Source organism: Lissotriton helveticus, chromosome 12 (genome assembly GCF_964261635.1).
Source record: "Lissotriton helveticus chromosome 12, aLisHel1.1, whole genome shotgun sequence".
Taxonomy (NCBI): domain Eukaryota; kingdom Metazoa; phylum Chordata; class Amphibia; order Caudata; family Salamandridae; genus Lissotriton; species Lissotriton helveticus.
Genome location: NC_136073.1, coordinates 917725799 through 917740771, shown reverse-complemented (window position 1 = coordinate 917740771; position 14973 = coordinate 917725799).

The following is a 14973-nucleotide window of genomic DNA, read 5'->3' as shown; positions in this document are numbered from 1 at the left end:
CCCCTCTGTGAACTTTTTGAAGGGGAGTATACCGTATCTCATCTTCAGGAAGAGGGATCTGTCTCTCGGGATTTGGATAAAATCCAAAAAGGGCTCCAACTTCCTCATTGGTTTGTGTTCAAGAAATTGATTAGTTAGTTGGCCCCACTTTGTGCTTTTTGCTTCCTCAGATGCAACCCACTCCCAATAGATTTTCTTAACAATTTGTTTGTGGGGTGGATACTATTGGCCTTTGACTAATTACAAATGATGATTGATATTGGCGATTAGGAGCCCGTCCTTGTGCACGGGGCACGGTTGGGGCTTGATTAAAGAATAGCCCTGCGATCTTTCATTTTAATCTGGGAAGGACGTAGTAAAGAGGTGGAATTGACCACAAATCTAATATGAACAGAGAGCATGTAATGAGATAAATAACAATTGGTATGTTATGCTATGCAATGCTATGTTAATGAGTCTTGCGCCAAACTCACCACCATAGGATTTTCCTTGCCCAATGGACAAAGAGTATTTTTAATCAGTTAAAGTTGGGAGTTAGTGTTAGAAAAATATATATAGCTATGTATATGAATATGTATCTGTGTGTATGCACGGTGTCTATTTCCAGTTCTCATCCACACTGTCCCCACCCAGTGAGCTATCTCTCCTCTCACTGCGAGGGCTGCTGCTCCAAACGCTTTGATTTTCCCTCTTTCTTTTTGTTTCATGCTCTGTGCTGACGCTGCAGCTTTCATTCCTCACAGACTCTTTCCTCCTTTTTTCTGTAAAAGCGGGACCCTAGACATCTGGTGGCAATTATCCCAGGGAGGTCTTGGCCGCTTTCCACTCCCCAGACTCATTATCTACAAAGCCACATTCCAAGGCCTAGACAAAGCTTCGACTTCCTTCCCTTCCCTTCCCCTTCCCCTACCCTCCCCTTCCCCTCCCCTCCCCTCCCCTCCCCTCCCTCCCTCCCATGCTACGTAGGAGTGGCGTTTTCCTCCTTTATGTTTCTGGGCATTCCTGTATATTTAGTAATTTTGGGGTCTGTACCTTCTTTGTTCTGTACTGTATTTAAGGCTCCTGCAGTTTCCATCCAGGGAAGAAGGGGGGCCTACTGTACGCTGCGTGTTCAATTGGGCACAGATCTTTATCCTTGGGTGTCCAACAAGCATTGGTACCTACAAATATATTCTGTCTCCTCCTGAGCACCTTGGTGTCTTGTATTTATTTCTGTCCCTCAGATGAGGGTGAGTGTGATTCCCGCACAAAATAGAGATTCAACTGAGATGAGTGCAATGCTCTGCCGGCAAGCAGTGAATGCTTAGCTTACAGGTGGGTCCCCCTCTCCTCTTGGGTGGTAGAGCAAGGGGCTGAGAGGTTAACTGTGAGTTACTCCATCATAGTAAGTTGGCAACTATAAAGTCCGGGCAGGAAAGTCTCTGCCAGAAGGGATTTGGGAGACCGCGGTCCAGTTACCAATCTCTTCTTCGCTGAAACTCCCGCCTTATATTGCTGCCTCTGCCCACCCGCCTCCTGTGCACCCCAACCCCCACACACTCACAGACCAATCCACGCTCCCCAAACCGGTCTAACACATGCCCTCTACTTTCATATATCACTGGACGGGAATGGTGGCCCCTACCACAACAACCCCCATCCCCCCCCCCCCCCCCCCCCCCCGAGAGTCGTTTCAGGGCTCCTGTCTTAAACTGACTTTTATCTCCCAGGAGGTATTTAAAGAAACAGTGCAGACATGCATGAGAGGGAGGCCAGGAGGGCTTCAAGGCTATAGAACAGGTGGAGGAGGCAGCAGCGGTCTAACAACAACAGATGGAGAGGAGGAGGAGGCAGCAGTCTTAAAACAACAGATGGAGAGGGAGGCAGCGGTCTTACAACAACAGATGGAGAGGGAGGCAGTGGTCTTATAACAACAGATGGAGAGGGAGGTAGCAGTCTTACAACAACAGATGGAGAGGAAGGAGGCAGCGGTCTTACAACAACAGATGGAGAGGGAGGCAGCAGTCTTACAACAACAGATGGAGAGGAAGGAGGCAGCGGTCTTACAATAACAGATGGAGAGGGAGGCAGCAGTCTTACAACAACAGATGGAGAGGAAGGAGGCAGCGGTCTTACAACAACAGATGGAGAGGGAGGCAGCGGTCTTACAACAACAGACAGAGGAGGAGGCAGCGTCTTACAATAACAGATGAGAAGGAGGCAGCGGTCTTACAACAACAGATGGAGAGGGAGGAGGCAACGGTCTTATAACAACAGATGGAGAGGGAGGTAGCAGCGGTCTTACAATAACAGATGGAGAGGGAGGCAGCGGTCTTACAATAACAGATGGAGAGGGAGGCAGCGGTCTTACAACAACAGATGGAGAGGAAGGAGGCAGCGGTCTTACAACAACAGATGGAGAGGGAGGCAGCGGTCTTACAACAACAGACAGAGGAGGAGGCAGCGTCTTACAATAACAGATGAGAAGGAGGCAGCGGTCTTACAACAACAGATGGAGAGGGAGGTGGCAGCAGTCTTATAACAACAGATGGAGAGGGAGGAGGCAGCGGTCTTACAACAACAGATGGAGGAGGCAGCAGCAGTCTTACAACAACAGATGGAGAGGGAGGAGGCAGCGATCTTACAACACCAGATGGAGAGGGAGGTGATAGCAGTCTTACAACAACAGATGGAGAGGGAGGCAGCGGTCTTACAACAGATTGAGAGGGAGGAGGCAGCGGTCTTACAACAACAGATGGAGAGGGAGGCAGCGGTCTTACAACAGATTGAGAGGGAGGTGGCAGCGGTCTTACAACAACAGATGGAGGAGGCAGCGGTCTTACAACAACAGATGGAGAGAAAGGTGGCAGCGGTCTTGCAACAACAGATGAAGAGGGAGGCAGCGGTCTTACAACAATAGATGGAGAGGGAGGCAGCTGTCTTACAACAACGGATGGAGAGGAAGGAGGCAGCGGTAATACAGCAACAGATGGAGAGGTAGGAGGCAGCGTTCTTACAACAACAGATGGAGAGGGAGGCAGCGGTCTTTCAACAACAGACAGAGGAGGAGGCAGCGTCTTACAATAACAGATGCGAAGGAGGCAGCGGTCTTACAACAACAGATGGAGAAGGAGGTGGCAGCGGTCTTGCAACAACAGATGGAGAGGGAGGAGGCAGTGGTCTTACAACAACAGATGGAGGAGGAAGAGGCAGCGGTCTTATAACAGATGGAGAGGGAGGAGGCAGCGGTCTTGCAACAACAGATGGAGATGGAGGCAGCAGTCTTACAACAACGGCTGGAGAGGAAGGAGGCAGCGGTAATACAACAACAGATGGAGAGGGAGGAGGCAGCGGTCTTGCAACAACAGATGGAGAGGGAGGAGGCAGCGGTCTTACAACAACAGATGGAGGAGGAAGAGGCAGCGGTCTTACAACAACAGATGGAGAGGGAGGAGGCAGCGGTCTTAAAACAACAGATTGAGAGGGAGGGAGCCGTCTTACAACAACAGATGGAGAGGGAGGGAGCCATCTTACAACAACAGATGGAGAGGAAGGGAGCCGTCTTACAACAAGAGATGGAGGTGGAGGCAGCCGTCTTACAACAACAGATGGAGAAGGAGGCAGCCGCCTTACAACAACAGATGGAGAGGGAGGAAGCCGTCTTACAACAACAGATGGAGAGGGAGGAAGCAGTCTTACAACAACAGATGGAGAGGGAGGAGGCAGCCGTCTTACAACAACAGATGGAGAGGGAGGCAGCCTGTTAGAAAGGCGACCCCAGGGGAGGCAGAAGATGTCTGACTGACCACCCCTAGGTCCACCTCTCTGTCGAGAAGTAGCCGAGCGTTACCGAGAGGCCTCCTGAATGAGGGCCCTCTCCTAGGATCGTACAGCCGAGTAATCACAACACTACAAACGGACACCACACAGGAGGTCAAGTTCTCAGGCTTTTTTAAGTAATAAAGGTTGCGGGTTCTTGGCAGTATATACAGGCGGATCGAGGTATCCGTAAAGTCTCGAAAAGGGGGGTAAGGTAGCGGGACAGTCTCACTCTGGCGGGGAAGGGATACCCTACGCACAGCTCTCAATCCTCGAGCTGGGGGGTTCCGAGAGGTTCGAGCCGCGGCAGCGCCAGCAGGCTTGCAAGGTGGTTCAGCGAGGTAGGCCGCGGCAGCGCCAGCAGGCTCTCAGATGGTTCAGCGAGGTAGGCCGCGGCAGCGCCAGCAGGCTCTCAGATGGTTCAGCAAGGTAGACCGCGGCAGCGCCAGCAGGCTCTCAGATGGCTCAGCGAGGTAGGCCGCAGCAGTGCCAGCAGGCTCTCAGATGGTTCAGCAAGGTAGGCCGCGGCAGCGCCAGCAGGCTCTCAGATGGACGTCGGGTTACAGGAAGGATGAGTTCGTCTGGTGTCGGCCGTGACAGCGTCAGCAGGGCTTCCAGTCCAGGATACAACTGGCGTCCTACTCCGGGGCTGGCCCAGATATAGGACGGAGGTCCTTTGATGTCCGGACCCTCTCACCTGGGGGTCAGAGGGGCCGGATGATGGTGTCCAGACACCCAGCAGGGGGGTGGGGCCAGCGCCCAGGGAGGCCGGAGGGCGATCGATACCAGGCGTCCGGGGACGGCTGGAGGGCCATCGAAACTCCTCTTCCTCCGGGATCTGTCGAGTGGCCACTCGACCACCTGGGTGGATCATGGTGCCTCGATGTCGGGGCTTCGCTGGAGCCTGGGCCGGGGCCGAGGCCACGTGGTCGTGACGTGGGGGACCCAAGATGGAGTCGGGCACGGCCTCGTGCTTAGGTCGTGATGGGCCTACGCTGGAGCCAGGCCGGTGATGGGGATCCGGGATGGTAGCCGGACCTGTGGTGTTGGGGCGTGCAGGGTCGGGCCGAAGGGGCCGCCCGAGGTCCGGAGGAGGGCTGATGTCGTCCTGGGCCCGCCATGCGGGAGGGGTAGGACCACGCCATGAGGCCGGGTCCAACACGCGTCCCCCCCCAGCTGAAGGCAGGGGAGAGTCACCCATCTTCTTGGGGGTTCTCCTCGCCGAGGCGGAAGAATCTGGACAGGCCGTCAGCATTGGCGTGGTCGTTGCCGGGGCGATGCTCCACAGTGAAGTCCATCCCCTGCAGTGAAATGGACCAGCGCAGCAGTTTCGGGTTTTCTCCCCGCATCTGCATCAACCAACGCAGGGGCTGGTGGTCGGTCTGGACTCGGAAGTGGGTGCCGAAGAGGTAGGGCCGGAGCTTCTTGAGTGCCCACACCACGGCAAAGGCTTCCCTCTCGATGGTGCTCCACCGCTGTTCTCTTGCCAGGAGGGGTCGGCTGATGAAGGCCACAGGCCGGTCGATTCCTTCGGGGTTAACTTGGGACAGGACCGCCCCGATGCCGTGCTCCGAGGCGTCGGTTTGGACTACAAACTCTCTGCTGTAGTCGGGGGCCTGGAGCACAGGGGCTGTGCACATGGCAGTCTTTAAAGTCTCAAAGGCTGTTTGGCACGCAGGGGTCCAGTGCACCTTCTGGGGTAATTTCTTTGAGGTCAGCTCTGTGAGGGGCCCCACAATGCTCCCGTAGTCTTTTATAAATCGCCGATAGTATCCGGTGAGCCCCAGGAAGGCTCGGACGGCGGTCTGGGTGACCGGGGGCTCCCAGGCCCGGATGGCGTCTATCTTTGGTTGGAGGGGAGCTACTTGGCCGCTCCCCACTTGGTGTCCCAGATAGGTCACGGACCCTTGGCCTATCTGGCATTTGCTGGCTTTGATGGTTAGTCCGGTTCGCCGGAGGGCCGTCAGGACCTTCCAGAGGTGGGTCAGGTGCTCATCCCAATGAAGGCTGTACACCGCAATGTCATCTAGATAGGCGGCGCTGTATTCCTCTAGTCCGGCCAGCACCTGGTTCACTAGTCTCTGGAAGGTGGCCGGCGCATTTTTCATGCCGAAGGGCATCACTTTAAAGTGATAGTGGCCATCAGGGGTCGAGAAGGCCGATCGCTCTTGTGCACCAGGGGTAAGGCCGATCTGCCAATACCCTGCCGTGAGATCGAAGGTGCTGAGGTATTTGGCGGCCCCAAGGCGATCGATCAGTTCATCCGCCCTGGGGATGGGATGGGCGTCGGTCCTGGTGACTGCATTCAGTCCCCTGTAGTCAACACAGAACCGGAGCTCTGGAGCTGTTCCGGGGGTGGCGGCTTTAGGGACCAGGACAACGGGACTGGCCCAGGGACTGTTGGAGGGTTCGACTACCCCCAGGGCCAACATCTTGGCCACTTCCGATTGGATGCAGGCCCGAACCCGGTCGGGCACTCGAAAAGCTCGGTGTTTTACAGGTGGGCTGTCTCCGGTGTCCACATCGTGGACACACCACCGGGTGACCCCCGGAGTGAGGGAAAACAGATCCGCAAACTGCCCCAGCAGCTTCCGGCAGTCTTGTTGCTGCTCTGGGGTCAGGGTAGAGGAGAGCCTGACCCCTTCGAAGGAGCCGTCTTTCTCGGTGGTGCTGAGGAGATCTGGTAGTGGCTCGGAGTCGTCTTCAGCTCCGTCATCGGTCGCCAGCAGCAGACTCCGTTCAGTGCGTGCAAAGTGCGGCTTGAGCCGGTTAGCGTGTAGAACCCGGAGGGGGTTCCTGGGGGACTCCATGTCTACCAGGTAGGTGACGGGGCTCTTGCGCTCCACCACTTTGAAGGGCCCCGTCCATTTGTCCTGAAGGGCACACGGTTCAACCGGGGACATGACCCAGACCTGCTGGCCCGGCTCGAACTCGATGGACGAGGCGTTCTGGTCATACCAGCGTTTCATCTCCTCTTGACTAGCCTCCAGGTTGGCCTCGGCAAGTTCCCGGAACTTCCGAGTCTGATTACGGAGTGTCAGGAGGTACCGGTAGACATCCGGTGGGGCATCTCGAACTGCTGTCTCCCAGCCTTCCTTGACTAGGCTGAGGGGACCTCGAACCGGGTGTCCGTACAAGAGTTCAAAAGGGCTGAACCCCAGGGATTTCTGGGGTACCTCTCGGTAGGCGAACAGGAGGCAGGGCAGCAGGACATCCCATTTGCGCCGGAGTGGCTCTTCTAGGCCCTTGATCATCCCCTTCAGTGTTCTGTTAAATCGTTCCACTAGTCCATTTCCTTGGGGATGATACGGGGTGGTGAACTTATATGCGACCCCGCACTGTTGCCATAGGGACCGCATATGCTTCGAGATAAAGTTGGAGCCCCGATCACTCACGACTTCTCGGGGGAAGCCGACTCGGGAGAAGATGCTCATGAGGGCTCGGCCCACCACGGGGGCCATGATGGTTCGGAGGGGGATGGCCTCAGGATAGCGGGTGGCATGGTCCACCAGGACTAGGATGAAGCGGTGTCCCTGCGAGGTGCGAGGGTCCAGGGGCCCTACGATGTCTATCCCTACTCGCTCGAAGGGGGTGGTCACCACAGGGAACGGCTGGAGCGGGGCTTTGACTTTCCCCCCGCTCTTCCCGCTGGCTTGACAGGTCGGGCAGGTTCTGCAGTGGTTATGCACATCGGTGCGCATTTTTGGCCAGTAGAAATGGGTCACCAGGCGGCTGTAAGTTTTGTCCTGCCCCAGGTGCCCGGCGAGGGGCACATCATGTGCTAAGTTCAGGAGGAAGTCTCTGAATCGGAGGGGTACGACCAGTACCCGGCCGGCCCATAGCTCAGCAATCTTCTGCTCACTGTAGAGGAGGTCGTTGTCCCAATAGACCCAGTGGGACCCCGCGGGGTCTCCAGCAGCTTGAGTAGCGGCTTGCTGTCGAATCCCCTCGAGGGAGGGGCAGGTTTTCTGTTCCTGCCGGAACTGTTCGCAGGTGGGGCCACCTTCTTGGCGCCATTGAGCGAGTTGTGGGAGGTGGTTGAGCTCGGTGAGATCTTCTTGGTCGGGCCCTTGGGGGCCGTGCTCGGGGTCGGCGACCTCGGGGACGACGGGTGGCGGAGGTGCGGGCCACTCTGGTTCCTCGGTCAGAGCTCCCCCCGCTGGGGTGGAGGCTCGGGCGGACATGGAGCGGGTGGTCGCACAGACCCACTCGGGAAGGCCTAGCATCCCCAGGTGCTCTCTTCGTTCGACGCCAGCACATGGGGAACTTTCCAGGTCGTTCCCAAGGAGGCAGTCCACGGGGGCATCGTCGCGGACAGTCACTTTCAGCATGCCCGACACTCCTCCCCACTCGAAGGTGATGCGGGCCATCTGGCACAAAGTCTCTGAGTTATCTGCGGACCGGACTGGGCACAGGACGTTAGGAAGGATCTGTTCTGGGGTCACCAGATGGCAGCGGACCGCTGTCGCGCTGGCTCCGGTGTCACGGAGGGCTTCGGTCCGGCGACCATTGATGGTGACCCACTGGCGGTATTTCTGGGTGTTGCCGGGGATCGGACCTCGAGGGATCAGGTCGTGGGTACCCAGGCATGCTAAGGTCATGGCGGCGGGCTCCCACTCGGCCTGCTCGTGGTCGTCGTCCTCTTCCTCACTTCTTTCTTCACCCAGGGCAGCTGGCGCGATCTGGCGGGCTGGGGGCCGGGGGTGCCGGGTCGCTGATTCATCGGGCAGAGGGGGTCATTCGCATAATGACCTTGTCGCTGGCACCTGTGACACGTAACGTTTGGGCGGGGCCCCGGTCTGGCTGGGGGGCCCCCTCTCCGGCCCAGGGATGGCGACGTGGAAGTAGGGGAGGACCCCTGGGGGGCGTCCCGTCCCCGGCTCTGGCCTGCTCCGCCGCCTCGTGTTCGGTGGTTCCCCGGGGATCCCCGGCCGTAGTCTCCCATCGGGCTCCGGGGAACTCGGGTGCTCACCCATCTATCCGCCTCGACAGCGAGTTTTCGTGGCTCAGTCAATTTGCTGTCGAGGAGGTGCTGCCGGAGTTCGACGAAACAGTTATTGGACAAATGCTCCCATAGAATGAGGTCGACCAACTGCTGGTAGGAGGTGACCTGGCAGCCTCGAATCCATCCCTCGAAGGCTCTGCTGTAATAGTTCACGTATTCCACCCACGTGGTACCGGGGATTTTCTTGCAGTCTCGGAATCGCTGCCGGTACATCTCGGGGGTGAGTCCGTAGCGAGTGAGGAGGGCGGTCTTCATGTGCTCGTACGAGGTCATCTCGGTATCAGGGAGCTCCAGTAGGGTGTCTCGCCCTTCGTTGATAAACTTCCCCCACAGGCCGGCGCCCCAGTCCTTGAGGGGTACTCGATGGCGGTCATGGCGACCTCGTAGGCTTTGAACCACTGTTGGATGTCGTCGTTCTTATAGTACTCTTTGACGACATCTTTGGGTATGTGCACCTTCGTGTCCCCCGGGGGGGGTGAGGTCTTGGCCCCGGAGGTGCCGGTCTCGTTTGCCTTGGCTTTAAGTTCCATTTCTTTGAGGACGCGCTCGTGCTCGAGCATGAGTTTTTTCTCCTCGAGGGCTAGCTTCCTTTCTGCCAGTTGGATTTCTCCTTCTTGTCGGAGTCGAGCCAGATCCAACTCGTGGAGCCGGTTCCTCTCTCGTTCTCGGGCATCTTCGTGGGAGAGGCCCGTGTTTGGGGTTGCGGGTCTCCCTCCCGCTGGGTTCGTCTCGGTCTCCGGGCCTCCGTTCGGGCCCGTGTGGTAAATAAATAAATAATACCTCTCTTTTTGACTAGACATATATCATAACAGATAGCTCAATAAATAAGAGTCAAGATTCGAGGTAGTAGGAGTTTTGCAGGTTTAATACGGCATAAGGACAGGAACAGGACAACCTGCATAGGAATAGGATGACAGGGCCCAGCAGCTGCTGGGGCTCGGTCTGGAATGAGCGCGCTGGCTTTTAATAACAATACATGAGCATATATACATAACGTGAACACATAGCATTACATTGCAGTAGGCGTAGCAGTGGGTGGAGCAGTAGGTGTGACGCGTAGCAGTCGCGAAAGATAAAGGCAAAAAGAGGTGTAACAGGGCGTATACATAGACATGTGATGCAAACGTAACAGAATATGTCATGAATGGGGCGGAAACCATGGAGGGGGCTACCTGAGGAGCCGGGACCTCTAACCTGATGGTGCGCGCAAACTAGCAATGACGTATCACTAGGAGAAGCTGGGGGCTATGAACTCTGTGCTAGGAGCAGAGACTGAAGTCTGGAGAGTCAGGGCGACATGTACCTAAACAGTATCTAGTATCTGATGTTTAGAGAACATGTTGATATAAACTAGAAGTTAGGAGGGGAAAGGCTAACTTGATTCTAAGACTGGACCATGCATTATTCTACATGTAGTGCGTGTTGAAGAATATTAAATGACCATTAAATGCAGTATTTCTCTAACGTGGAGACGTGAAGGCTAGACAATGACGGAAACTATTGATGCAGTTCAGTAGCTTAGGAATGCAGAGAAGGAGGACTGAACTGATAACTGGAACTATAACATACTCTTGGCAGACTCAGAGACTGAGCCAGGCTGGGCCGGGCACTGCGAGGCAGGAAGTAAGTGAAGGGTCGAGGATACAGGTGGGGGCTGTATCCCTCCTCAGCGAGGCTTCAGGAGACAGGAGCTGAATCTGGTGTCCGGGCCCTTTTGAGGCCTAGAAACGGGGACTTTATAATGGAATAACGTGCGCACTGAGAAACGTGGCAACGTAGCTTTACATAGGCCTGATATTCGTAGTATTCACGAGGACTAGAAACTGGCATACTAGAGATGGACACAACTGTAATTGTGTCTTTAATCAAACGTGGGGAATAACATATGCATATTTATCATGCACACATAACATATGATGGATGACACGTAGGGACACAGAACATGGCAAAATTTACTTTTCCACATTCCCTCCTTGTCACTACGTTTCCATCAGGAAACATCAATATTCATGATACCATCTATCATTTCATACAGTATCATTTGCTCGTCTCGAATTATCCTGGAACGGGGTTTAGAACGGGGCTTGGGACTAGGAATACAAGAGGTAGCACAAATGCCGCAAATCGCAGGGCCACATTGTATACAGAGGCAGCAGCTGAATATGATCGCTACTGCAATACCTAGAAAGGACAATATTTTCCATCCCCATGCGGAAATTATATTCCAGAACCAACCGGACCATGTCCAGGTGCCTGGGTCTTGGTGTATCAGATGGGCAATTTTATGGAGTCTGGTTATAGCTGAATAAACAGACGGCGCGTTATTTGGAATGAAAATGCAGCAACTAGATCCGATGACTCTACAGGCCCCGCCCCTATCGGCCAGTATGACGTCAAGGACGAGACGATTTTGCAAAACGACAAATCTCATAGCAGATTGCTCTTCAGTTAAGTTACCTAGAGCAGAGGCAGTCTCATTTATTACAGCTTCAAGGGTTCTGGTTAACCTACGGATTAGCTTACTATTCTGGATAGGTCCTATAAAGAAGAAGAAACCTTTATTGAAATCGGTATATTGTTCTAGAGTGGTTTCAGTATAATCGACAATTGGGGACTCCCTTCTATGTCTAACGTGTACTAGATGTGTATTTCTATGATAATCAGGTGGGGCTAGGAAAACTGGTGGCAGTAGGAAGGCAATGTAACAGGTTCCCTCCCAATCGAGGGGTAGACGAACATATGCGGTTTGACCACAAATAAAATAAGAATGACGTGAAGCTTTAAAAATAGATTTCCCACTGTCACTATACTTGACAATAGTAGTACATTCACTATGTCCTACATGTACGGAACCATTATTTCGGACACATAATTCGCCTTTGACTGGTAGTACTGAAATAGCAGGTAAGTCTGGAGTAGTATCAGACTGAACATTCAAGACCATGAAATTCGACGAATAATTACCTAAATTATACACTTCATTTTCTAGATCTAAACCTGTTCGGTGAGGGAGACCTTGCTTGTCTGGGAAACATGTACTGTTAAGAAAAGACATATCTGTTGAGGATGACGTTAACGTGGACCATGCTCCACACGAACCATTATGTGAAAATGGATAAGGAAAAAGTGGCAGAACTCCCTTCGGTGTCTGGAAAGGGGGGAGTCGACCACACACCCAACAATTAGTGGCATTGCTGGACTGGTGTGAGTATTAATAATGACTTGAACCATAGAGTCGGGGAGAAACCATGTGGCTCTACCCTTCGTTAACCATCCTTGATCTGTCTGGACCCCTCCTTGTTCGGACCATTTCTTGATTTCTTCGGGAGTAGCATGTAACTGGATATCTATGACATCTTGAGTAGGGTCCTTAACTGTCATGCATGTAGTCGGATCTGGAGTGTGTGTCATGTTAACTGGAATGTCTAGAGTCTGTGCTGTAAGCTTGGCTGTGCGATCGGCTAGATCATTACCTTGGGAAATAATGTCAGTGACTTTCGTATGTGCTTTGCATTTCATGATAGCAATGGATGTCGGTAAATGTATGGCATCTAACAGAGCTTGAATAAGGAGACCATGCTGAATCTTGGTTCCATGAGAAGTCATGAAACCTCTCTCCTGCCAGAGCACTCCGAAGTCGTGTACAACTCCAAATGCGTAGCGTGAATCTGTGTAAACATTAACTTTCAAGTTCTTGGCGTGTATGCAGGCTTGTGTCAGAGCAACTAGCTCTGCTGCTTGAGCGGACAGAGTGTCAATACGGTGTGTCTCAATAACTTCAGTGTCAGTAGTCACTGCATACGCGGCGACTAGTTCTCCTGTACTTGTTCTCATACATGAACCATCCACATAAAGTGTCAGGTCGGGATCTGATAACGGAATATCTGTCAGATCTTGTCTTGGCTTTGTCGTAATGTTAACTACTTCCACACAATCATGTGTGGCAGAATTTGAATTAACTGATGGTAACAATGTAGCAGGATTTAAAATGTTGCAGCGTCTGATTTCTATGTGTGGCTGGAACAGTGTCAATTCATAACCTGTTAGACGTGCAATTGTCAAGTGCTGAGTCTGTGTTCGGTTCAGAAGAACTTCTACGGAGTGTGGAACTTGTACTGTCAAGAAGTGTCCTAAGACTATGGAATCACTTTGTCTAATAGCTAGTGCTGTGGCTGCAACTGACTTGAGGCACGCAGGCAAAGCCTGGGCGACTGGATCTAATGTGCTCGAAAAATAAGCACAGGGCTTGTTTTGTCCTGCTTGATCTTGTGTGAGAACAGATAATGCTGTACCTTCGCGTTCAGTAACGAAAAGTGTAAAAGGCTTACTGTAGTTCGGTGTAGCTAGAACTGGAGCTTGACATAGGGCTTTCTTTAACTCATTGAAACTCAGTGTATGTTCAGATGTCCAAGGGAGAACAGTCGATGCGGCTGCCTCCTGTGTCGTTAACTGTATCAGTGGCTTGGCTAGAAATGCATACTGAGGAATCCATTGTCTACAATAAGAAGTAAGGCCGATAAAGGCACGTACCTCCTTCTGGGTCTTGGGCTGAGGAAGACTCGCTATTAACTGGATACGGTCTGGTGTCAACTGCCTACCCCTCTTGGACAGCAAGTGTCCTAAGTAGACCACTTGCTGGACACAGAATTGAAGCTTCGAAGGGGACACCTTGTGCCCCATCTCGGCTAGGAAATACAGAACCGTCAGTGACGCTCGCTCGCAGTCACGTTCGGAACGGGCTGTGATCAGTAGATCATCGACATACTGGAGCAGGGCAGTGTCAGTTGGCATGTGAACATTATCAAGTTGTCTCTTAAGTGCTTGACTGTAAATACTAGGACTTTCTGTGAAACCTTGAGGAGCGCGTGTGAACATATAGCTCCTTCCATTTAAACAGAATCCGAAAAGAAACTGGCTGTCTGGATGAATTGGAACACTAAAAAATGCATTCTTGAGGTCGATTACTGTAAAGAACGTGGCTTCGGAATCAATGGCTGTCAATAGGGAAGAGATGTCTGGGACAACTGGGTACTGCGGAATAATACATTTATTAAGCTCTCGTAGGTCGATCACTAATCGATATACTGGGGGTGCATTTGGATCAGTACGTTTCATAACTGGAATGATCGGAGAATTGCATACGTTGGAGTCAGTTTCTACAACCACTCCTTGAGCGATGAGCTCGTCAATAATTTTGGATAAGGCTGCTACAGCCTCGGGTGGCAATCTGTACTGTCTGATTCGTGGTAACACTACACCTGGTTTCAGGGTCACACGATGGGGTGTGATTTGCATGTACCCTACATCAGTTGGACCTTGCGCCCATAAATGCTGCGGAATATTAGACAATCTGGGATCAAAATCACGTAAAACATAGTGACCCTTAAAGTCACGTAGGAACAATCGTATTCCCTCTGGGGAACAGCATATAACTGCACCTAACTCTTTCAGTGTTTTAATGCCCAATAGGTTTTCTGGACATGACTTAGTAAGTAACAGATCAGTAGTACGGGACAATGGACCTACTTCTAGAGTAACTGGCTTTGAAATCTCATTTACGATAGGTTTTCCTGAAAATCCAAGGGAAACATTTCTTGAGCCTGAGAGCGGAGCCCCTGGAACTTCGGCATGACTAATTGTGGTCCTACTTGCCCCTGTATCAATCAAAAACTTTCTGTCTTTCCCTAATACTTGACTGTGAACATAGGGACCTTCTTGATCTACAGGTATCTCGATGAGAGGCAAGCCTACCTCCCTCTCTAGGCTGTTTCATGAATACTGCTGGTACTCTGGATACTCAGACTGTGCATACTGGTACATCTGCTGTGTAACGTGCTGTGTTGCAGCAATAGGCTGCGGTGCTGTAACTGTCTGTGGTGCATTCTGTGACTGAGGAATCTGTGAAACTTGTTCTTGTCTAGGTGGACGTGGTCTTTCTTTAGTCTTACCAGTAGCTATGTTGTGTTTCAGAACTGCACACTCATTTATAAAATGACCTGGCTGTTTACAATAATTGCAGTTCCCTTTAACGGGAGCTGCAGGATGACTGGCTTGATTCGGACCCCTCTTCTGACTGTCTTGAGGAACAGATTGTGCAACTAGTACTTTCATTTTCATGTCTTACATACGTTTTCTCTCGTGTTCTTGTTCTTCTCTGATTCTATTCTGGT